This window comes from Heliangelus exortis, chromosome 28, assembly GCF_036169615.1.
Source record: "Heliangelus exortis chromosome 28, bHelExo1.hap1, whole genome shotgun sequence".
Lineage (NCBI taxonomy): Eukaryota > Metazoa > Chordata > Aves > Apodiformes > Trochilidae > Heliangelus > Heliangelus exortis.
Genome location: NC_092449.1, coordinates 2,409,791 through 2,434,224, shown reverse-complemented (window position 1 = coordinate 2,434,224; position 24,434 = coordinate 2,409,791). Strand labels below are relative to the sequence as shown.

Genomic DNA, 24,434 nt, shown 5'->3' with positions numbered 1-24,434 from the left:
ATATTTTCAGATCAGCAGCTGCACTCGCTCAGGATGGATTGGAACCTCCCTCCACATGTGGCAGCATTTTAATGAATCCCCCATTCCCTCCCCAGGGCCCGAGCTCTAACCTAACACAGCAGCCAAGGGTGTTTCCAGCTCTGCTCCCTCCTGACGTCAGCACTGAGGTCCCAGCATCACCCCAGGACTCATCCTGGATGTGCTGATGGTTGCACTCCCAAAAATGAGGCCAAGATGCTTCTCCTGCTGGGTGTGGGTGTGCAGGCTCAGACCTCGAGTTTTACCAGGGTATAAAAACGTGGGGACCTTGGAGCAGGGGCAGCACTGATGTCTCTGCTTTGCCTCTTTTTTCCCCCCCTTGGAAATGCCAAAGAGCAAACAGTTACACACAGCCTGATCTTCAGTTTGGGGCTGGTTTGGGGTTGTTCTCCTCCAGTTTGAGGGACAGAGCTATTTTGGAAACCGTGTCACCATTCCATGGGCAAGGAGAAGGTTTTACCTCTTAAAAACTCCTCTGCTTCCACAGCCACATCCCCAATGACCATAAAACAGCATCAGGAGCTCTGCAGCCTGCAGAAATCTCTGTGAGTCACATCAGCAGCTCAGGTCCTGCCCCAGCCACCAAAGAACCCTCTGCCTTGAGCTCTGAATCTGGCTTCTCCAGTAATGCACTCACTCAGATGTCATCAGGAAGGAATTTGTGCTCTGTTTGATAATGGGAGATGAATGGGTACAGCAGTGAAATCCTCAGCCCACAAAGCATTTCAGGTCTTTCAAGCCTCCTGCTCTTGTGTGGAGGCTGTCCAAGGACCTGCTCATTCCTGGGCATCCCCAGCTCCACTCATAAATCAAAGCATTCCAGTCCCAGCTTCCTCTCCGTGTCCGTGAACACTCACAGAGGTTTCTTCTTTAGCAAATTTCATCTGGGCAACTGTTCAAAAATGTTAAAATTACCTGCTTCTTTTTAGGATACAACGACTGCCTGGGGAGCCATAATTTAGCCCAGACCTGAAGACGTCTGGTTTAAGGGTAAAAAGTTCTCCAAGTTAAACTTTATCCAACAGCAGCAAGGAAAAGTCACCTTGCCCACTGTTAATTTGGTTCCTCTTGTTAATGAAGCCACAGAAGATCCCAGCCAGGGGGGTCCAGCTTTGCTTTACCACAACTTCACATATTCAGTGCAAGCTTTAAGCAGTTTCATGGCACCAGCTACCAGCAAGGATGCCAAGTGACCTGGGTGCTCATTCCTCTTGCCATCGCCTGCCCTCACCCTCACGGGGACCCTCTGGCTCAGGAGTTTTATGCCAAGAGGCCCCTCTAGGCTGTCCTCAAGGTCATGGTTCAGCCAAGGGCTTGGAGAACAGGTTACTCCCACCAAAACCCATCCATCTCTACCACACATCACCACAAGGTCCTTTTAAACCTGAAGTGGAAAGGTTCCTGAGAAAGAGAGAGCTTCTGTCCCTGCCCCTACCAAGAGAGGTGCCCAGGAGCCCCACCCCATGCATCTCTACTCTCTAAACACAGAACCCTTGCCTCACCCCTCAAAATGCTCAAAATCCCCAGTTGGGGCTGGAAATCTTGCCTGGGACTCCCACGAGGAACCCTTTGGTAGCAGTGAGTCCACAGGGGAGCAGGCGCCTGCCCTGAGGGCTGGGGGGGCTGAGTTGGGTTTTGTTCTGCTCTGACCTGAACTTCTCTGCCCAGGTGGCTCCTGGCAGCCCCCAGGTCCTCGTGTGCCATCGATTCACAGTGACATCTGCCACAGCTCCTTCCCATCATGGGATTTCCAAGGAACTCCAGGTGGCAGGGCTGCCTCAGGGAGAGGGTGAGAACCAGGAGGATGCTCTGAAATAAATGGAGAGGAAATAACTCCTGCAGGGATAAAAAGGAGACACCTCATTACTCCAGCCTGGAGGGGATGGGGACAGCTCTCCCCATGCAGCTCTGCATTAACATCCCCCCTTTCCCAGCATGGGATCAGTGCCTGACACCTCATGTGCCCAGAGACCAGGAGGCAAACGTGCCAGAGGGACAGAATGACACCCACAGGGTGACATTTGTGACATTTGTGACATTTGCCCCAAAGCTCCCCTCACAGAATTCCATCCAGGCAGCACATCCCTCCCCAGGGTTGTGGTGCTGGTGAGCAGCAAAGGAGGCTCCAGGGGATGTGTGGGGGCTGTAAGGATCCTGCACCAGAGTGGGGCCCTCCAGACAACCCCCAACATCCCCAGAGGTGGGGTCCTGGCACCTGCCCTGCTCAAAATGCCTCAGATCTGCATCCAGCAGAGCAGGAAAACCCTCTGGGAGGATATTTCCTACTGGTTTGGATTAGACCCCAGCTGCCTCCTGAGCTGTTTAAATTTACAGGTCTGAGGAGTGAACTTTCCACCCAGGCAGGGGCTTGTCTGGGGCTGAGCAGGGAGCACGGGGCTCAACGCTTCCCCAGAACCAGCCAAGGGCCTGATACAGATCTGGCTCCAGGCAGAGGCAATCAGAAAATCCAGTTATTAACCCCCCTGTGGTTTGCTGTATACCCTGGGTGCACAGGAACTCTTTGGAAACACACATCACCCATGGGAATTGCCTTGCATTTCATAAAAAATCCCAGACCAACACCCAGGCACCCAGCTCTGAGCTGGGGCACCCTTTGCAGTTGGCTCTGCCAGTGATTCAGTTGTGATTTTTCTGCCTCCCATCCAGGGAAATCTCTCAGGAGTTGGTGTGACAGAGAGAAAAGAACCCCACAGCTTGCAGAGGAACCCACAGTTCCTGCACACTGCCATAGAGTCAGGGGGGGCTCAGCACTTAAATATTTTCTATTAGTGCAATGGGGATGAGCAGGAATCTTCCCCCCAGGTCTGACAGGTTTGTCAAGGTTGGGGTTGTTTTCTTTCCCCTTACAGAGCTGGATGCTGGAGATGTCAGGCTTGGAGCTGCTGCTGGGACCTCTTTGCAGCCCCCTCTGGTTCTGAGCAGGGAGCCAGGGCCACCCTGGGATGGGACATCCTCAGTTCCTGATGTTGTTTTCCAACATCCCAACAAGCCAGTCCATGAAGGGGGAACCCAAACCACAGCCACTTCTTTAACCAGTTTGTCCATTTCTCAGGATGTCCCCAGTCATCTCAGTCAGAGCTGTAACCTCTCCCTGCAAATCCAGCAGCATTTTCACAGGATCCCACGAGTGGTTTGGGGAGGAAGGGAACTTAAAAAATCATCTGGTTCCAGATAATGTCCAACCATGAGCAGGGACACCTCCCACCAGCCCAGGCTGCTCCAAGTCCCATCCAACCTGGGCTGAGACACTGCCAGGGTTGGGGCAGCCACAGCTTCTCTGTTTTTCCCTCCCTAAAGGACCAAAATCTCCAGACCTGAACCATTCTGGGCTCAGCCCATGGCTGAGGAACACGCAGGGAACATTCACATCCACCACTGAGCCCCAAACAGCCCCAGCATCCACCCTGCCCCATGGGCACCCACTGCAACATCTTCTGTTTCTCTGTAGGTTTTTTGACATTAATGTATATTTCTAGCACAGCCCTGAAGGAAGAATTCCCAGGAAAAGGAGGATGTAGAGAGGCCAAGAATGCAGGTAGCTCCAAAACAGGATTAGACATTTCTGTGGATGTCAGGAATTGCTGGAGTTAGTACAATTCCTGATAAATCACCTTGGCAGAGATAGAACCCTCGTGCAGGAGGCCTCCCTGCAATATCCATCCAAGACAAGAGAATCTTCCCCTGTGTCTGTATCCAGACATCTCTTCCAAGCATCCCTTTAGAGAAGGTCCTGGTGGGATTCTGGCTCTGCCCTGGCCAAGAAGCTGCATGGGGAAGGGGCTGGCTGGGCAGGAGGAGCTGGAATGGGACAAGGGAATATCCACATTGGGTGCCTTTCCCTTGGGATTTGTAGCCTGGGCAACTCAAAAGTTCAAAGCAAAGAACCAAATGGGTCTCCAAGCATTTATTCTGGTGACTTGATAGGAAATCCTATTATTTCCAATGCTGCATCCAGTTCTGGTGCCCTCTCCATAAGAAAGACTCAGATATGTTGGAAGGAGTCCAGAGGAGGGCCAGGCCATAATGATGATCCAGGAGAGGATGAGGGAGCTGGGATTGTTCAGCTTGGAGAAGACTCCAGGGGGACCTTAGAGCTGCCTTCCAACACCTGAAGGGAACCTCCAGGAAGGCTGGAGAGGGACTTCTCGTGGAGTGTCCAGCAATAAGACAAAGGGAAATGGTGTTAAACATAAGGAGAAAGGTTTAGACTGGATATTAGGAATAAGTTCTTCAATAGGAGGGTGGTGAGACACTGGAACAGATTGTCCAGAGCAGCTGTGGCTGCCCCATCCCTGGAAAAGTTGAAGGCCCCAGGTTGGATGGGGCTTGGAGCACCCTGGGCTGGAAGACCCTGCCCATGGCAGGGGGGTTGGGGTGATGATCTCTAAGGTCCCTTCCAACCCCAGCCATGCTCTGACTTCTGGCACAATCCCACAGCTCTTCAGGCATTCCTCAATTCCCCACCTGTGGTGCTTTAGCAGGAAAAGGAGGGAGCATCCCCACCATCCCCATGCAGCCACCAATCTGGCCCTGGGGGAGCACATCCCGAGCTGCAGTGCTTCCCAGGAATTTCCCCAAATTGCTCCCATGTGGGTGCCAGGGCTCCAGCTTCCACCCAGAGCTCCGAGTGCTTCCAGGCTGGAAAAGCCCCGGTTGTTGTTTGGCGTCACTGACACCCTGGGAGCCAACACCTCCCTGCTGCCTGAGCAAGCACACTGCACATGTCCCAGAGGGAAGATTACAGCCTTCAGTTACCCAATTAAAAACGTGTTGGAAGGGATTTGATTACTCAGTTTGACAGAGGGAAGAAAACCCTCCGGGATCCTGGCAGCAGTGAGGATTTATGAGCTGGGGCTTTGTTTCAGGTTGCTCTGCCTGATCAGGATATGTAGCAAAGGAGGGGAAGAAAAAAAAAAAAGATCCCCCAAAGCAGGTAACGGTGGTGTCTGCGTTCCTGCTGCTTGAAACAGATGCCTGTCCTGGCAATTCCAGCTTCCTCAGCTCCAGGAATCCAGGGAAGGTGGAGCACTGGGCAGGATGCACCGGGGCAGGTTGTCTTGACCCAGAGAGCCACATCCTAAACCAGCTCCACTCTCCCACCCTCCTCCTCAGGCAGGAGGTGATCAGAGGTGTCAATCCTTCTCCATCACTTGCAAGCACCTCCTCAGGACACGGTGAATGCTGGTTTTCCCCAGAATCTGCCTTTTTTTCCACTCCAGGGTAAACGCAAGCCTGTCACTAACCCTGCTGTGCTCTGGGGGTACCCCCTGGCTCCCTGCCCTCCACCTCCTTGTAAAAGCCTCACCCTCAGGTTGGGAAATGAGAGCAGACAAATCTCACAGCTCTGCCTTCCTGTGAACAGCATCCAGAAACGCCTCTGGACAAGTTGATCACTACCACAGGATTTGGGATCACGGATATTTATTGCCACGAGAGTGGTGAATGGGAGCCATGTGGCCACCAAACCCCAGTGGGGGCTCAGAGGGAGCCAGCCCCAGGCTGAGCACCCCCCCTGAGCATCCTCCTGTTCACCCTCCTCACCTGCTTCAGGTGAAGCAGGGAGAAGATACCAAGTTAACTCTGATTCCATCCCAGTCCTCATTTGTCTTCGTGCAAAACACCAAAGCATCTGCTGTTTCTCTTCAAGACAACAATAAAACGAAGGAGAAAAGTTCTAAGCTATTTCAAAGGTCTTTGCTTCAAAACCATTCAAACCAAATTTATGCACCATAAGCCAGAATTGTTCCTTTTATTGCACACACAAAATAACCCTCTGCAATATGGTTCCCCTAAATTTATGGTTCTTCTAGAGCTATGAATTCAGTCCGGGTCTTTTCTTATTTATTCTTTTTTTTTTTTTTTCCCCTACCTTAAGTCAAATAATTCACAAGCACTTCACACTGGAGTGTACTTTATGAGCATTATTATGAGCACTTGAAGGTGGAAATGCCTGTGAAGTTATTACAGCCCTTTTAATACACCACAGATTCCCCAGCCATGCAGACAGTGAGGGGTAAAGCAACCTCATCACTGGAGGGAAGAGCTCTCTGCAGAGGCTGTTTATTTGGCCAAAGAATAAGGATCCTCTAGCCCAAATATGTCTCTGAATCAAAGCAATGAGGAGGTCTTGGGGTGAGCTTTAATTCCCCAGCTCAGGGGGGTTACACTGCCCAGAGTGAGAAGTGGTCTCAGCCTCCAGAAGTGTCCATCCAGTTTTCAGACCCAAACCCAGGAAAGGACACAGGGCCACACATTTAGGAGTGCAGGAGGCCACAGGAGGCCACAGAGAGGCCAAGTTGCCCTTCTGGGGAGGGGGCAGCCACTTTTTTCTGCTTGGATCCAGTCCAGGATGGCACTGCTGAAAGCCAGGAATTGAGTGTGGTGGAGTTGTGTGTGTGTCCCCCCAAAGACAGAGCTGAAAACTGTGGACTTTTTCTCATCCAAGTGGCAGGACACTGTGGATATTAAAACACACCTAGATGGGAATCAAAACTCACCCAAATTAACCATGGTTTCCGGGATCACTGAGCCATACAGGGCCCTCCCTCAGGCTCTCTGAAGGAAGAGGCTTTGCACATGCTTCTGGATTCTGCATTTCTCCTCCTCATTCTCCCATGTCAGTCGGCTCACGAGGGGCAACCAGAGCCCAGAAACTCCAGAGGCAAAAATCAGTGGGAGGATTTTTGAATTCCCTGAGAGGATGATGACCCCTCCAGCACCCAACACCAGCTGCCCCCTGACCTTCCCCAAGACCACCCAGAAAGAGCTGCAAGGAGAGCCCACGAGTCCTGCCTGCCTCTGCACCCCCTGCTCCCCAGGAAATCTGTCTTTTTCTCCTGTACAGACCTCCTCCAGTAATTGCCTTCATATCTCAAAGGTGTCTTACAGCCACAGAGGTGCAAATATTTATCCATACTTGGAATTGCAGAGTGAAGCCTAACTAAGTGTTCCCAGACACTTCAGCAATTGTTGTTTCAAGACCTGAACCATGGACACCTGGCTGGAATTAATCAGCAGATGTGAAGAGGGGAGGGGGGGGGCAGAGCAAAGCCCTTATTAACCCTTCACACATCAATGTCAAGGTCACAGGGGGTTCACTGGGGCAGCCTGGACCTCGCTCTCAGCTGTCAACAGCTTGGGAATCTCCAAGCAGGATCCACCCTCAGTGCCCTCCACCCATCAGGGCAGGAACTGGTAGCAAGATTTATCATGCTCCTTTCACCACTTGAGGACCTGCTGTGCTGGGGCTCTCACTAGTGAGCAGCAGCAATAATAAATGGTTATTACTGGCTAATAAAACACCAGGACAAACCATCTTCTGCATGGGCTCTGTCTGAAATCAATAGAAGTTTAAGCATCTCTTTTAATGCTCTTTAAAGCAGTCACTTTGCACCAGGTGGTTTCAAGTTGTTCACATCAGCAGCAGCTCCTCATCAAGATCAGAAATTGAAGCCCTTCAGAAATGAACCAGCACAGTTCTGGGGAAGCCCCACAGCTTCTCCATTCCAGCTTCTCTCCCATGCACTGCCTGATCCCTCTCCCAGGGCAGGCAACCAAACCACAGTGTCCCAAGCTGAAGCCTCCAAAACATTCAGAGCATCAATGCCTGGTCCACAGGAACTGTACTGGGAGAGACAAGACAAGGCCATGCCCCTGGGACTCCAGCCAGGGTGAATTCCTTGGTATCCCCTACCCAATGAATTCCTACCCAAATGCCTCTCCTCTCATCAGTTCCTTTCCAGGAAGGGACAAAAGTCAACAAAGTTAAGGGCAAAGACTGGTGCAATGTTCCTTCTCCCCTACACTGGGCAAGGAATTGGCCAGCAATAAAATGCAACCTGAAATCAGGAGGCAGCTCCTGAGGGGCTGTGGCACAGCTGAACCTGATTTAACACAGAGCTGGAGCAGAGCAAGGTCCCAAGATAGGAGCCCCAAACCATAACTGAGCAGCAGACGCCTCCTTCATGATGGGACAGGCTGTGCTTTATGTCCAGCACCCAAGAGGAGGTGCTCTGGGGGTTATCTTAATGCCAACCCCCCTGAGGATGTGGTTGGTGTTGATGAACAACATCAAGATGAAAAGCCAGACAACCTCTGCCCCTTTCTGTCAGCCCCTGTCTTGGTGAAACGTGGTGATGGTTTGAGATGGGGGTGGATCCAAGAGCTGGGCAGGTGGAAAGTTTTCCTTGGCAGATAAAATGCCATGGAGCTCCCCCTGCAAATCCATCAGCTCCAGCTTCTCTGGGGGGTGAGGATGTTCCTCAGCAGATTATTCACCTCTGCATGAATCCCAGAAGTCAATCAATTTGAGTCATCTTCTGTCCTCCCAAAAAAGGCATGAAAGAGAAGAGCAGTTTTCTCTGCTGCTGACCCCTGGCATCCCTCTGCTCTCAGCAATTGCAAGTGTGGAACTTAATGCAGAATATAAAAAAAAAACCAAAACAAACTAAAATAAAAATTAAGAAAAAAAATATTTAAAACAACCTTCTGTGTTAAAGCAGAGGAGAAAAACCTTCCTGGCTCTGTCACTGTAGATATCAGCCCATCACCAGCAGCAGAAAGCTGCATTCTTGACTGATGTTGGGTTTCATGGCCCATTTGCTTGTTTGCTTCAATTTCCCCACCTCGACAGTTCCAGGAACTGGCAAACAGCAGAGGTTGTTTTTCACAGACTGTCTGGCAGGTTGGGAGCTGTTTCATCCAGAGGCTGAGTGGGGCAGGAGGGTGCAGGAAACCAAAAGGAAGGGGAGAAGCAGAAGAGCAGCGTAGGGAGAGGGAGGAGGAGAGGACTGAGAGGGAAGATTGGGAGGGAAAATAACAAGAACCAGGGGCTGAGTGAGAAGAGGAAGGGTCAGTCTCATCCATCCATCTCCCTCCCTTCCTCCCCCTGCACCTGAGCAGGATCAGCCCTTTCTTCTCTTCTTGGAGATGGAAACAGCTTGGGCTCCCAGCTCAGAAACAGAGCAGGTTTAGCACCCAACATCCCTGGGTCCCAGCTCTGCCAGCAGCAGAGTCCAACACCAGCTCCCTGGAGAGGCAGCAGAAATAAACCCCAGAATGAGGAGTCAAGGGACAAGGTCCTCACTCAGACCACCCCACCAGGGCAGCCCAAGGACTCAGTTTCCCTCCCAGAGAACTCAAATGGATGTGACCTGTCCTGGTCTCCAGCTGTTTCCAGCTCAGAGGAACTCTTGAGCCAGATGTAACCCCTCAGCAAGTTCTCCTACATGTAATTGTCTCTTCTCAAACTCATTTCAGCTCTTAGCATCCACAGGCTCCTTTGACAGCAAGGGCAGGGGGCAAGATGCAGCAGTGAGTGTTGGCATCCTTCCCTCCAGCTCTGGAGGACTCCCCTGCCCATCTGTGAGGTCAGACAGCATCATATCCTCTCCTCTTCTGACCATCCAACCTCTGAGCAGCTGCCCAGGCCATCAGATGCTGCTTCCATCTCCAGCCAGGAACTGAGAAATTACAAGAAACCACAGGAGCTGGATTCGTCCTTGAAAAACTGGGGGGAAAAAAAAAAAATGGGAAAAAAAAAAAAAAAAAACAAACCACGAAGAAGAAACTTCCAAAATCTACATCCTGCTTCACTTGAACAAAGAAAATCCCACCCAGCCAAGCAGGTGTGAAGGCAGCCAAGGACCAGGATGTTTTTCACCAGGGTTGCCTTGACACCAAACAATCCACTCCCCAAGCCAGGGCCAGCCCCTGCTCAGCATAAAAAAAAAAAAGGATAAAGCAAGCAGGTTGGACAGCACTGTTTATGCTTCTCTGCTTGTTTTTGTACCCAGGGAAGTCAAACAGGCAATCAGGGAAGGGAGGATTTGGTGCTGATCACCAGGGAGGAAATTTTCCCCTCCATGAGATGTAAACAAGCCCCAAGGAGCAGGTCAGGCCACACGATGCCCCCTTCTCATGAGCCATTTCAGCTGGCACAAACACCAGCCCCTGGGGCAGGGCCATAATCTCTCCCAGATGCTTTGGTCCAAGGCTTCAAACCTAAAGTGGGGGATAAAAAATAAACCCCACCCATTGTCTTTTTTCTCTGGCACCTCTGGTCTACCCCAGAACCTATTTCCCTGGTGCAGAAGGATGGTTCCTGCAGGAGGTGCCCATGGATCTCCATCAAACACCTCCAGGACCAGCCAGCACTGCAGGAATGAAGCTTGAGCCTGGTGCAGGGCTTGGGAAGGGGGGGGCTGGGCTGGGGCTGCTGCTTTCTGGAGCTTCCACAAACCCTCAGCCTGTCAGGGAGTGGAACCTGAGCCATCAGACAAGGCCTCAGGTCCCAGGCTCCATCTCTGCCACAAAGGAACTTGTCTCAAGGAGCCCAGTCCAACATGACAAGTGTTTAGAGAGGACTGATGAGTGTCTGTCCCCAGGGACAGGGGGGATGATGGCTCAGGTGCTGGGGAGGTCCAGACACACTCAGGCTGGTGAAAAGCTGCAACCCTGATTCCACCCCACTGCAGGGAGCATCCTGGTGGGGTTTGGGCATTTCTCCTTCATTCAGGTAACCTGTAGGTGGGAGAAACCCCAGGGGCCTCTCCAAGGGGATGGCTGGACCAGCAGTGAGGCTCTCAGCTCCTGCACAAGGACCACACCATCCCTCCAGCCCAGTTATCACAGGATGCTTGCCTTCCTGGTTTAGCCATGCAAACCAACTCCTGAGAAAGAAAAGCTCCATTTTCTCATTTGAGTGCTTTAAATACATCAGGGTTGGAATAGGAAAGCTCCAGCCTCCCCCTCAGACCTCTCTCTGAGAGCTCTGACTCTGCAGATTTGCCTCCCCGAGCTTCTCTGCAGAGGTTCAGCAGCCACATGGAGCTGTGGGGCCCATCAGCACACTGCTGGGATGCTGCTGGGTTTGGGCCATGGGTTCCTGACAGCTCTGCCCATACAGAGCCTCCTTCCAGCCCAGTCCTCAGGGTCCCAGACCCCAGCAGCCTCCTAGGAGCAGATGGTGCTTTATCCCCATCCCACACAGCCCGGGCCATGTTCCACCCCAAGGCGTTGCCTTCATAGAATCACAGAATCACAGAATGGGCTGGGTTGGAAGGGACCTCAGAGCTCATCAAGTCCAACCCTTGCTCCACTCCCCCCGTGGTTCCCAGCCCATGGCACTGAGTGCCACATCCAGGCTCTTTTGAAATATCTCCAGGGATGGAGAATCCACCCCTTCCCTGGGCAGCCCATTCCAATGCCTGAGCACCCTCTCCAGAAAGAAATTCTTTCTCATGTCCAACCTAAACCTCCCCTGGCACAACTTGAGACCTCTTGTGCCCTCTTGTCTTGCTGAGAGTTGCCTGGGAAAAGAGCCCAACCCCCCCCTGGCTCCAACCTCCTTTCAGGGAGTTGTAGAGAGTGATGAGGTCTCCCCTGAGCCTCCTCTTCTCCAGCCTCAACACCCCCAGCTCCCTCAGCCCTTCCTCACAGGACTTGTGCTGGATCCCTTCACCAGCCCAGTTGCCTCCTTTGGACCTGCTCCAGCACCTCAATCTCCTTCCTAAACTGAGGGGCCCAGAACTGGACACAGGACTCAAGCTGTGGCCTCCCCAGGGCTGAGTTCAGATGGGGAACTGATGCTGGGTAGGCACCAGCCACCCCAGATCCCCCCTGCACATCCCTACTGCCATGGTCAAAGCCTGGTGGGACTCAGGGGGTGCCAGATCCCCCCCTATCCCCATTGTCCCAGAGAAGAGGGAAGGTGCTGCCAGCAGGGTCCCAGCTGGGAATCGTGATGCTTTTGGTACCCAAAATACCTTTGGACACTGTTGTGGAATGTTAGGAAGGCTCGGAGAATGTTGGAGAATATTCCTGAATATTCTCGAAGAGGTAGGAGGTACGACCCCTTTACTATGCCCAACCCCATGTTTGGGAGGCCAATTAGATCGGCCCATACTCCGGTGCTACCTGCACCAGGGATTCGCTGTGCTACAGGTAAACACACCGGGTGTCCAATAAAAAGTTATGTTGGTGGCTGGGGTGTGGTCACGGAAGCACTATATAAGCAAAAGTTGCTGCGCAATAAACCAGAAGTTCGTTTATCAACCATATTGGTTGCACGCATTTTCTTTGCCGCTCCCGCAGGACACTTCCCTCCCTTAACCCCTGGGAGGTGTAAAACTTCACCACTGCAGCTGGTGCCCACCAAATGGGTTCTGCCTTCTCCACAGTGTCCTGCAGAACCCAGAGTGTGGGAGGCAGCAGCTCAGAGGAGAGGCAGAGGCTGCTGCAGAGCCTGCACCCACCACGCTCTGCTTCACCACAGGTCCCCTCCCTTTGAACCAAATCCTTAGCACTAAGTACCTGGTCCCCTCCACACACCTGGAAAGCCCTGGAGCAAAGGGCCTGGTGCTCAGGGATTTGGGAATTCTCTCCCAGCACAGGGAGCCCCAGACAGGCTCTGGTTGGTAATGACTTTCAGTGCTTCCCCTCCCCCTGGACCAGGAACCTCAGCAGTTGTCCCATAAAATCTCAACTGGAGAAGATCAACCTCCCAGGAAGAACTGGAAGACACTCCAAGGAGAGGGTGGAGGGGTTGCCACATGTTCATGCTGTGGTTTCCAGCTCTGCCAAAACCCCACTGAGCTCAATATCAGCAGGCACAGATTCTGCCCATGCCCATGTCCTGTCCTGTGCCCTCCCCACACCAGAGGGGAGAGTTCAGGATCTACAACAACTCCTGACACCCAACAGGAATGAGTCTGACCCAATCCACCTTTCACAGACCTGCCAGATTCTGACATCTTTGCTCATTCCCCTTCTCTTCAGTTCCTAGAGGTGAAGCCTGGAATGGTGCAATGAGCTGGCTTGCCCTTTAAAGATAAAATTTAAAAAAAAAAAAATAATTAGGAGACAATATTTTTTTCTCTTTAGGTCAACCCAGCATGAAACCTTTCTATCTCTCATGGGAAAACTCTTTTTTTTTTTTTTTCCTTAAGTGAAGAAAATGAAAACATTTTGTTCTCCCCAAAATAAAAAGTTTCTCAGTTTTCAAATGTATATTTGGAGGCACTTGTGGTCCCCACTTTCTTAATTAAAGGCAGGCAAATTTCAAATGGAGAATGTCACAGTGCAATAAAAAGTTAAAGATTTCATTTCAAGCATATCTTAAACAAAGCCTGCAGCTTTTCATCCCTAGAATGCTCATTTGTTGTTTCTTTTTTTAAATTCAAACTTTGATTCAAGTTGTAAATAATCTCCAAAGAACCAAAATAACTTTTATTTTTCCTACAAACAAATGTTTCATCTTAATTTCAGCCAGCTTACCCTATAGAGTGATTGGAGCCAGACTCTTCCCAGTGGTGCCCAGCAAGCAGACAGGAGGCAAGGGCTAGGAGCTGAAATTTCAAACAGAAATTTTATTTCCTTTTTTTCCCCCCCTTTTTTTTTTTTTTCTTTTACTATAAAGGTGATAAAACCAACCCCTGTGAAACCACCAGGAGCTGCAGCATCACCGGCTCCACCAAGTCCCCAAATCACACAATTTTGTGGCATTTTCAAGCTCCAGCTCCTGGGGATTTTTGCAACTGAGCATTAGAGTGTTACCACTAAGAGCATTTCTTACCCTCCTAAATGAGGAAAAAACCTGAAACCTCTGCCTGACCTGCAGGGAGGGAAACAAGGCAGAGAAAAGAAATACCTGCAGGTGTTTAGGAGGATCAGTTCTGTGAGCAGGCAGCCTGAACAAGAAGGATTTCTGCAGACCTCACACCTCCTGCTTGGATCCTCAGTAAGATGAAAACTCTGGAAGGCTTCTCCCAGAGCTGGACAGTCAGGATGGCCTTTTCCTACATGGATTTTATGGTGTTTAGTAAGAGGTTTAGCTCACACAGGAGCATTGCACTCACTCGGGCACCCATTCCTTTCCTTCTCACCTTGGCAAGGGCTCAAGTTGTGCCAGGGGAGGTTTAGGTTGGACATTAGAAAGAATTTCTTTACTGAGAGGGTGATCAGACCTTGGAATGGGCTGCCCAGGGAAGGGGTGGATTCTCCATCCCTGGAGATATTTCAAAAGAGCCTGGATGTGGCACTCAGTGCCATGGGCTGGGAACCACGGGGGGAGTGGAGCAAGGGTTGGACTTGATGAGCTCTGAGGTCCCTTCCAACCCAGCCCATTCTATGATTCTATGATTCTATGAAGGCAACGCCTTGGGGTGGAACATGGCCCGGGCTGTGTGGGATGGGGATAAAGCACCATCTGCTCCTAGGAGGCTGCTGGGGTCTGGGACCCTGAGGACTGGGCTGGAAGGAGGCTCTGTATGGGCAGAGCTGTCAGGAACCCATGGCCCAAACCCAGCAGCATCCCAGCAGTGTGCTGATGGGCCCCACAGCTCCATGTGGCTGCTGAACCTCTGCAGAGAAGCTCGGGGAGGCAAATCTGCAGAGTCAGAGCTCTCAGAGAGAGGTCTGAGGGGGAGGCTGGAGCTTTCCTATTCCAACCCTGAAATCAGCCAGCAGTGTTTGCTGGGAACCACCCTGCCACAAGGTTAATGGAAATGCCGGCAGCCTCAGGAAAATTCAGTGAATGCCCAAGCTTGTCAAAAACAGGTGGAAAGAAGAGTAAGCAGACTATGGATGTTTCTTATTTGGGCTTTTAGAGAGTGTTAGTGTCTGGTCATCTCCATCCAGAGACCTCTGAAAGCTTCAGGAACCAGGACAGTGAATGGAGGAGGTGTGGAAATCTCAGCCCCCTTTCATCCCCTGGACATCCCTCTCTGGGCTGCTCTGCCAGATGAAAACATTTTGATGCTTTGGCCATGAAGAAAGACATTTAAGATGCCCTCAGTTTCAACCCAGCTCCTGGGAAGCACACAGACATGCAAGCAAACCTGCAGAGTGGGTGCACACAAACCAGCCCTGAGGTTTGCTCTCAGCTCCAGCAACCTGTGCTGGGCAGAGCTTGGGGAGGTTTCAGTTTAGCTGCCAGAAAAGTCCCACATCCCCAGTTTGACCAGTGAGCATCTCGAAGCCTTCTCCTTTGCAAAAGGTCCTTGGGCCAGCAGCAAGACCTTCCCAATATCAGCTTTTTGGAAGCATCATCTCAGTCAGTCTTTAGAGAGCTGTGAGGTTTAGGTTGGGACTGAAATTCCCATTTCTGCTTCCCCTTAGGACACTTTCAGAGCTCATCCCCAGCAATCTCCTGGTGCAAAGGGACCTCTGCAGCCCACTCCATGCATCTCCAGGCACAGCCAGAAGAAATATTCCCCAGAGGGTGGGAGGGATTCCCAGAATGACAGAAAACTAGGGATTGGAAGGGACCTCCAAGGATGACCCAGTCCAACTCCCCTGTCAGAGCAGAGTCAGCTGCTCTGCAGATTTTTTGCTCAGCTCAGGCTTTGGGAGGCTTGGAGCCTCTTAAATGTTCATCAGAGGGGCCCTGGGAGGCTCTGAGCATCAGGAGGTGGCAGTCAGGTCACCAAAGCCCTGGCTGCCTGGCCAGGGCTGCAGACTGCAGGGAGCCACATGAAAGCTGCAGTTTTCCCTCAGAGGTTTCTGTAAAATCTGCAAGTTGCCTAAAAGAAGGCAGACACACCCGAGATGAGATGAGATGAGATGAGATGAAGTTTCTGTGATTTACATTTCTAAGGTCCACATTCTTTAACTCCATTTGCTGTGGGTCAAAATACTGATCCATTCCAGCCTGCTTCAGTTGTCTTAAAACTGCTTCTGGCCATATTTAATTCCCAGGATATTTCTATTCTTGTATTAAAAGCCTGAATCCATACGTTAGGGGTCAAATCCTGAATGAAATCTATGAGACAACCTAAGGAAGACAGCAGGGTTTGATACCAGCACACACTGGTAACAGGAGGGAAAAAACCAACTTGAGAACCTTTCTAGAAAGGTTTTTTTGAAGCCTAAGATTTCTGCAGCTTTTGAAGAATTCACAGCTATGACTGCAAATAACATTTTACATTGTTCAGCTTCCCAGTTGCTCACCTGACAAAGTTCCACCCTGTTAATCAAATGATGCTGTAAGGTATTTATGAACAGGTAGCACCATCTGGTCAAGCCCAAGCTTGAGGGACACCACACATAGAAGAATATTGCAAGTGTTAAAGAATCTACAAAGAAAAGGAAGTTTCAGAGAGGATTTAAGGCTAAATAAATTTGCTGGTAACTACACAGGCTCATGAGTGTGTGGGTTGAGCAAAGAAACCAACAACTAAAGATTGAACCCTACAGAAAAACCAAGGTAAAAAGTTATCCTCTTGCATTCACTCTCCTGGCTCTGCAATGGTGAAAAGGTCCCCAGAGCTGTGCTGGCATCATCAGTCAGGGTGAGCAAGGAAGTGACAGCAAAATAAAGGCACCTTAACTTCAAGATCCATTAGAACTGAAGGGCTTGGAGGAGAGGGGTGGGGAGTGGGGAAATCAATGTCTGGCAAATGGGAAAGGACAAAAATCTGCAAAAGGAAAAATGCATTTTCAGGCTAAGCTAATGCAGGTCTGGATGGTGAAAAGCACTTGAGGATGCCCCTCTAAGGTTGTGTCAGTATTTCCATTTATAAACTCTGATTTTAGTTACAGTCTAGTAGATTACCAGAGGCTTTGGTATTATTCTAGCAGATACCACAAAGTATGTAACAAATGGTAATATAAAATAGCAGTGAGAGCTGAATAAAGCACCCTTTTGGTACCTGATGTCAGAGTAAGCATTTTTAAATTCTGAGTCACACACACAGAGTGCTGGGCTGAGCATCCCAGGACCCAGATTATTCCAACACTGGAGCAGAAGTCAAAGCTGCCTTTGAAACAAAGCTTGCCTACAGTCCTCTGAAAAACTTGAAAATATCCTAGCTACTTAATTTCAGTCCATCTCAGTGGCCACTTGGGCAGATTTAAGTCCAACCTTCTGCCCTCATTATTTAGATATAAAGTCTTTTTTGTACGTGGGCCTCCAGAGAGCTCCTCAGTCACTACTCTGAACATCCACACCCAGAAATCCCACCCTGGTGTGCAGCACCATTCCAGTTGTGCTTCCACCAGAAGGAGAAGATGAAACTGTTGAACAACTGAGAGAACCCAACAAAGTTTTCCTTCAACTTCATGGAGCCAGGAGCCCAAACCTTCACCTGAAACCTTCTAGGCAGGTCAGCAATGTGTGCAGGTTTCACAATCAGAGCAGAACCAAGCCTTAAAATGGAGAGCAACACCATTTCTTCAAACTGGGGCTGTGGATTTGGGCTCAGACCTTTCACAACAGAGGTCTCCTACAGCAGAGCTTCCAAGAAGATGAGATCAGAGTCTGCATCTCTGGAGAATGAAGAAATACCTTCCCTGAACAGAACATCTGTGTTGTGTTTGTGTGCATACAGCCCAGCTTTGAGGTATCACCTCACATAATCAACCCTTACCCTGGATTTTTAAAAGCCATGAAGAACCAAACAAAAAACCAGCATTTATTTATGTGCTAACTACAGCATCAAGAACATCAAGAGTCACTTGACTACCATATTCAGCTTTGAAAAGATTTTGCCAAAATAGGGCTTTTTGAGAACTTAGAAAATCCCCATTTTTATAAACTTGTCACAGGAATTGCTACAAACTGGATCTGCTGCAAGAAGCATTTGTTGTGTTGTGTACAATGTAAGATCAGTTTTTGAAATGAGGGGGAAAATACAAATACTTAGAATTTAATGGCAAGCCCAGGATCTTTTTCATCAACTTCCCAGCCTACTACTCTACTGGGAGATATTTCCTGGCCTCCCAGCCCTTTTATGTGCAAGCAATCTGCATTTTACAACTGATAAATAATTCAGATAATTAATTGAGCTGCAATTTGGTGCATCCCTTTTTAGTCAGCACTAGAGAGTACCATTTCAAATAAGTCCTGTATAGAAGGTCCCTCTTGCTTGTTAACCCAGGCTGAGGCTTCTATTAAGGTGGAATCCTAGATTCTCTTAATTCTGAAGGTCTCACATCAGTGTCCTGGGAATCCATGCCCTGTGATGCTCCCCTCTAGTTTTGGTGCTGGTTTTTTTTTGTTTGGTTGGGTGGTTGAGGGTTTGGGCTTTGTTTTGGTTTGCTTGTTATTGGGTTTTGTTTGTTTGTTTTCTTTGTCTTGCTCTCTACAGAAGAACTTTCCTGGAATTCTCCCTCTGCAGTGCTGACTGCCATCCTTTGAGAGATTAAATTCTAGCAGCTCTCTCTGTGATGCCACAGGCTGACAGGATGCACTGCAATGTAAGAAGGAACAGAGAGAATAAGTAAATAGATAAGAAATAGATAAGAAAGCTGGAGAAGCTCAAGCAAACTGTCAGAGAAATCACCAGATGCAAAGCAGAAATGTGGGAGCACCTGGCAGGAAGTCTGAGGAGGATTTTTATGCTGCAAGGGCTTTGATAGAATTTTAAAATCAGAGGCAACCTAAAATTCAGATGATAAATCTTGAATTTGTAGCCTTGCCATAACTGCAGCAGTCAGCAAAGGGTTAGGGGTAGGTCTGTGCCTCTGGAACAAGTCCCATATTCACCTCCTGAGGCACCACCAGCTCCTGCAGTTTTCTGAACACAAATTCTACCAACCCAGAGCCCAGTGCAGCCTCCCAGGTGCTCACCTGACAAAAGTTCCACCCTGTTAATCAAATGATGCTTTAAGGTATTTATGAACAGGTAGCACCATCTGGTCAAGCCCAAGCTTGAGGGACACCACCCATAGGAGAATAATGAAAGTGTTAAAGAATCTACAAAGAAAAGGAAGTTTCAGAGAGGATTTAAGGCTAAATAAATTTGCTGGTAACCACACAGGTTCATGAGTGTGTGGGTTGAGCATCAGTAAGAGATGGGACTGAGAAATGACAGCTGAGCCTAAGATACTGCCAATAAACTGTGAACCAAGTTCCTTAAGTATTTGAGTAGTCTGTGTTGGTTTGAAAAGAAAAAAAAAAAAAAGAAAAAGAAAGAAAAAAGAAAGAAAAAAGAAAAAAGAAAAAAAAAGTGTAACAGTTATGCTAGAAAATGTACAAAGTGCAGGCTGCAGGCATGATGCAGAGCAGAACAGCCCTTCCCATGCCATGGAATTAAAGCTTACCAGTCTGAGTAAATACTGAGTAAGAACAGAGGAAAAGCAAAGTCCTGTCAAACAATAAACCAGATCCCTTCCTTGTGTCACTCTGAACACTGAATTCCAGGACCCAATTGGAGCAGCTTATGGAAGGAGAATTCCACACAGTGTAAAGGGATAGCTACACCTGGCCTGACATAAACACAGCAAGCCTGAAGGAGACTTCTGAAACTGATTAGGCAGGAAGAATGCAAACAACAATCACCAGAAGGCATGAGAAAAAGTAACATAGGAAGAAGATTGTGGGCCACATCTTTATCTAAGTTATCAAATCATTTGAAAACTTACTTTGGTTAATCAGAGGCCAATCAGCAGTGCATAACAGGAAGGTTACATGACTAACAACAAAATCTGACCAAAAACTACTCTGAAAAGACAAGATCCTGGTGCTATGACTGCTTACCAGACCCTAAATGAGAGACAGGTCCATGTTATGAGCAAGTTCCTCTCAGATACCAGACAGACATCAGACAGACAGCTTGACATCTGGCTGGAAATACCCTCAGAGCAGAGGATGATCTGCAAAAGAACAGCAAAACTGCTGCACTGGTTCACTACAAAACATAAAGGGACAAAACATTTAAATCTGACACTTCTCTTGTGTGCCTGTCCCTAAAATGCAGCACCTTGCCACGCTTCCAGCTGCAAATCAGTTTCAGCTAATTCACTGTTTTCAGCACATAGCCTGCAAAAAAATTATAAGATTCAAAGCACTCAGAGAAGGCCTCAGAGATGTGTATTTAGATTCAAATTAAAGTGACCCAGTGTTTATCATGATGAAAAACAGCAAGCAAGGGAACTTTTGATTTTAATCCTGTTTTTTATTTCTACTTTTTAGCTGCTTTCCTAAAGGAAGGGTTGAATCTCAGTAGCTGATTGGGCCATCTAAATACATTGGTTTGCAATTAACCACTGGTTTTCTGCTAACCTTGCAGCTTTTCCTAAACAGGGGATACAATTTTATCTATATTCACAATATAAACTTAGGCAAAAAGCAGAGTATTTATTCAGAATCTTAAGCTTGAAAACAATGAATGATAAATCTCTTTTACTAGCTGGAACTTACACACCTGCTTCGTGTCCAACTTCCCTAGGATGGACTAAAATCCTAAAAAAAACAGACCACATGAAAAAGTTCAGGCAAGAAACATGCCTTCTCCACAGAAAAAAAGTATCCAGCTTGGATTCACCGCCCTCCTGTGGCAGATTCCAAAACAGGTTTCTTTGGCATCCACCAGTCGGGTTTGCTGCAATAATAACAGCAGAATTTTTGAGCAAGCCAATGATTTCTGCCATAGGTTCACACAGGTAGGAGGGGAACCTCTGGGTGCAGAAAGTGCCCTCAGCACAAGCTCTCAGTGCCTCAAATGAGCATCACATTGAGGGAAATAAAAGGCAATTGTTCAGCTGACAGTGTCTCTAGAAGTGACAGACTGCCCCTTCCTCCAGGTAACATAAACCCACAGTATTCAGGTGAGATGAACATGTGGAGACACAAGAGAGACTGGAACAGGGTGAAAAAAAAGCTGTTTGGGAAAACACCCAGCACCAGGAAGGACCTGATCCTGCCCAGCCTGTTCCCTTGCCTTGCTCTTGCCTCCCCTCCAGTCGTCAGGACTCTGCAGAACTTGGGATCAGCCCAGAATTCCCACAGGAACATCAGTGCTGAAAAACCAGCTTGGTGCAATGCTCACTTCAGACACCCCAGTACACCTACAGAAAAAGAAGGTCACAAACCCAGCTGTCCCAGCAAGAAGAGATGAACATCAGTGTGAGCTCAGGTGAGGTTTGGACAGAGGACACTTGCTCCAGGTCCCAGGACTGCAGCCAGCAGATGGCATTCAGATGCTGTCCCATGCCTGTGTGTGCCACCACGAGCTGTCAGGCTTCAGCTGCCTTGGAAAACACAGCAAGAGCATTTTCATGTAAAAATTAAGATTAAAAAGGTAAAGATTCACCTTAGCTGGAGATGACCCTGCAGATTTGGAAAATTAACTTTGGAGCCAGCAAGTGTTAGAGACTTCCTGGCATAACTTCCTATTCCCACAGATTTTATGTCTGCCTCTACTATAGAAATATATAATCCAATATATCACATATAATGCATAATACATAATATACATAAAGAAATACAGTGCATCCCTAAAGCACCCATAAATATCTTGTGTATCCTGGCCCACAGAGATGCCCAGAGGGTGAAATGTGGTTGAGGGACACCCCTTCACCCCTCAGGTCTGACTCAGCATCTACCAGGCTGCCCATGGCTACTTCTGCTGGTGTTTGGCTAGCACTGAAGGGTGGCAGTTTCTTTTCCTCACTGAACTGAGGAAATACTGCCCTCAGCAACTCACCCTGCTGGAGCCCCCAATCCCAAGAGAGCAGCAATGTCTGCCTGGAGCTGTGCCTCTTGTGTTTGGAAGGGCTGGAAACCAGCCATGTCCCTGCTGAGGTACCAAGGGTCCTTGTTCCCAACACGTGGGACATGTGAGGACCCATCAGAGACACAGGGTTACAGAAGGATGGAATGGGTGAAGGGATGGGAGAGGCATGGTGTGCACAGGCAGGGAGTGCTGCAGAGCAGGGCTCTGTGGGACTGTCACCTCAGGCTTGTTCAGCCTAGAGAAGGCTTCAGGGAGACCTTAGAGCACCTTCCAGTGGCTGAAGGGGCTCCAGGAGTTCTGGGGAGGGACTTTGGAAAAGGGCAGGGAGTGATGGGACAAGGGGTGGTGGCTTTAAACTGGAAGAGGGGAGATTGAGATTAAATATTGGGAAGAAATTCTTGGGTGTGAGGGTGCTGAGCCCCAGGTTGCCCAGAGAAGCTGTGGCTGCCCCATCCCTGGCAGTGTTGGAGGCCTCAGGCTGGATGGGGCTTGGAGCACCCTGGGCTGTGGGAGGTGTCCCTGACCATGGCAGGGGTGGCACTGGGTGAGTTTAAGGTCTTTTCCAACACAAACCATTCTATGAAATGATTCTATTAAATGAGTTTACCTGCAGCACAGCACGTCCTGAGCCTGCAGACCTCATCTGGTGCTTCTGGAGAACCCCAGCACCTGCTGAGACTGCAGGAGAAGGCTGCCTGGGGACAGGGCTCCCCTCCTCACTGTAACAGAAAAACAGGACCAAACTCCCTCTTCCACCACACTGCACTCCTTCATCCCCCCACCACGTGCTGCTATTGCAAAGTCCCTCTGCCTACTGGAGAGTCCCCCCAAAAAATGCCAGGCAGTGTTCAGTGTTGGCAGATGGTAACAGGGCAGCAGGCACAGGCAGACTCTGCAGTCCTGCTCCCTCAGTTACCAGAGCAGAGGCATCTCCTCTCTCAGACTGTTTCTGCTAAGACTCAGAAGACAAACCCTTACAGTTCCTTCACTGAGGGGCCACTCCTAAAGCTGGAGTTACTTTCAGCTTTATACAGCAGCAAACACCTTGGCTGTGTGATGGAAGCATGGGGGGGATTTTTGACAGCAGGGATCACCAAACTGACCTTGACCTCTGCCAGCAGCTGGGCTGAGGCTTTGGTCCGAGCTGGCTGCTGAAGCCCAGGAACCAGCAGGCAGAGATGTGAGCCCAAGTCTGGAGCAGGTGGAAACCACTGCACCTTCATTCACTTTTAGATTTGCAAAGGAACCAGCGAAGGTCTCAGGCTCTGATGCAGCTACAGGCATCCTGGAAGCAAGGAACAGGAGCTGATCCACCAGGACTGCCCATGGGTCTGTCTGTACAGCCCCAGCACCAGAAGTGACACCAGTGCCCAAGGTTTAGGTACAGGTCAGCTCTGCATGCACAAGGGAAGATGGATCATTCGGTCCTGCATCCCCCCACGAACTGAGGCCACCCTTTACTTTCTCAGTGAATGAGGCACTGTCTCAAAAGGCTCTTCCCTTCCCAGCTCCCACACCCCCTCTGGGACCAGATCCTGCTGGGTGATGGGCATCCCTTGCTCCCACTGAAAGCAGCAAGGAGATGGTGTGCTCAGCCCCAGCAGCATCGTTCATCCGGAGGAAGAGTGTAGGGAGATATTTGGTACCTCGCAGCCAATTGGAGGAGAGGTGACACTGGAAGGGGGGTGCTGCCAGCTCCTCTCTCCACCCATCCTCCCTGACACCCCCCTCTCTGCTCCCCCCACCCCACCACCACCATCCTCCTCACACACAAAAGCGGTGCAATTAGCTGACTTAGGAGAGCTGAGGCTTAGCCAGCTGCGAGCCGAAAATATTAATAATAAAATACCTTGGAGGGGAAGGAGGAGGCAGAGGAAACAGCGGCCACGAAAGACAAATGACTGCCCTCAATTCCAACCTCACCCCCTCCCAGAAAACCCGAAGCACAAAGCAGAGACTGCTGTGAGAAAGGCCGAGCCGACCTGGATGCATCCCCGGGCTGCTCCGCTGGGAAAGCCGCACGGGGCTGCGGGAGGATCCGGGCTCTGGAGCTCCTGAGCGGGAGGAATGCCCGGAGGGGACACCGGCAGCAGCTTCTTTGTTCCTCATTAGCCGCAAGGATCGGTGAGTACAGCATCATCTGGGCTTCCATCCTGTTTGATAGGAAGAGACATCAGGCTGGGGGTTGCTTGAGTATCTTTCCTTTCTCTTCCTCCTTCCATGATGGCTTCAGGGTTGAAAGCAGATGACAGCAGGGGAGAAGGGAGGAGGGAAGGTGGGGTCTTCTCTGAGCCCCGAGGTATCTCCATTGCCTGCATGTAGGAAAATAAAAAATGGAGACGTGTGATGGTGTCCTGGGCACAGGATGCAGCCTGGAGTAGGGCTGAGGGCAGAATTCATGCTAAAGGCTGAGAGACACTGGGCAGGGAGAGAGCTCTGCAATGCTCTCAGCCAGCTCTGTGCTCTGATTCCTATCTCTGCCAGTGCCTGAAATAAAGACAGATGCTGGATTTACTCAGGCCTCTACGTAGCTTCATTCCTTTAAAGCTACACACATACACACAGACAGATTTATCTCCCCTGGATCACCAGTGACATCCTCTGTCAAGACAAGCCTCCAAAGGAAGCAGAAAAACCACTGACTCTCTAAAAGCATTATAGCAATAGGTCAAAATCTGCTAGATGATGATTTCCCTGACACCTAGGGAGAGACAAAGTAGCCTCATCCACTTGGGAAATCACCCCAGGTCCCTTATACTGAAAAAATATATGTTACTATCCAGCCAGTGCCTGGGGACATTTAAAGTGACAAGGCTGAGCTCAGGCAGAACATCCAAACCCAGTCTGCAGTGGATGAGTTAACGTGTGCCCAGCCCAGGAGCTGATCTCCCTTGAACAGGTTATTTCTAAGCTAAGGCC

The 24,434-nt window shown here is 49.6% G+C and overlaps 1 protein-coding gene across 12 annotated transcripts in view; it reads right to left on the bottom strand.

The window, feature by feature from the left end:
* LOC139788257 (4-galactosyl-N-acetylglucosaminide 3-alpha-L-fucosyltransferase FUT6-like) overlaps window positions 1-24,434 on the bottom strand; it is a 49,684-nt gene that overhangs the window by 15,543 nt on the left and 9,707 nt on the right. For 4 of the 12 annotated variants that reach the window (XM_071727999.1, XM_071728007.1, XM_071728000.1 and 1 more), the window contains exons 1-3: window positions 23,498-23,650; window positions 22,123-22,234; window positions 12,792-12,881 (exon numbers count right to left, since the gene is read on the bottom strand). The gene's annotated coding sequence lies outside the window, so the exon portion shown is untranslated. Of the gene's footprint in view, window positions 1-12,791; window positions 12,882-19,583; window positions 19,820-19,910; window positions 21,031-22,122; window positions 22,235-23,497; window positions 23,828-24,434 lie in introns of those variants that run through there. The other 8 variants (XR_011722803.1, XR_011722802.1, XR_011722805.1 and 5 more) reach the window with 8 other exon arrangements.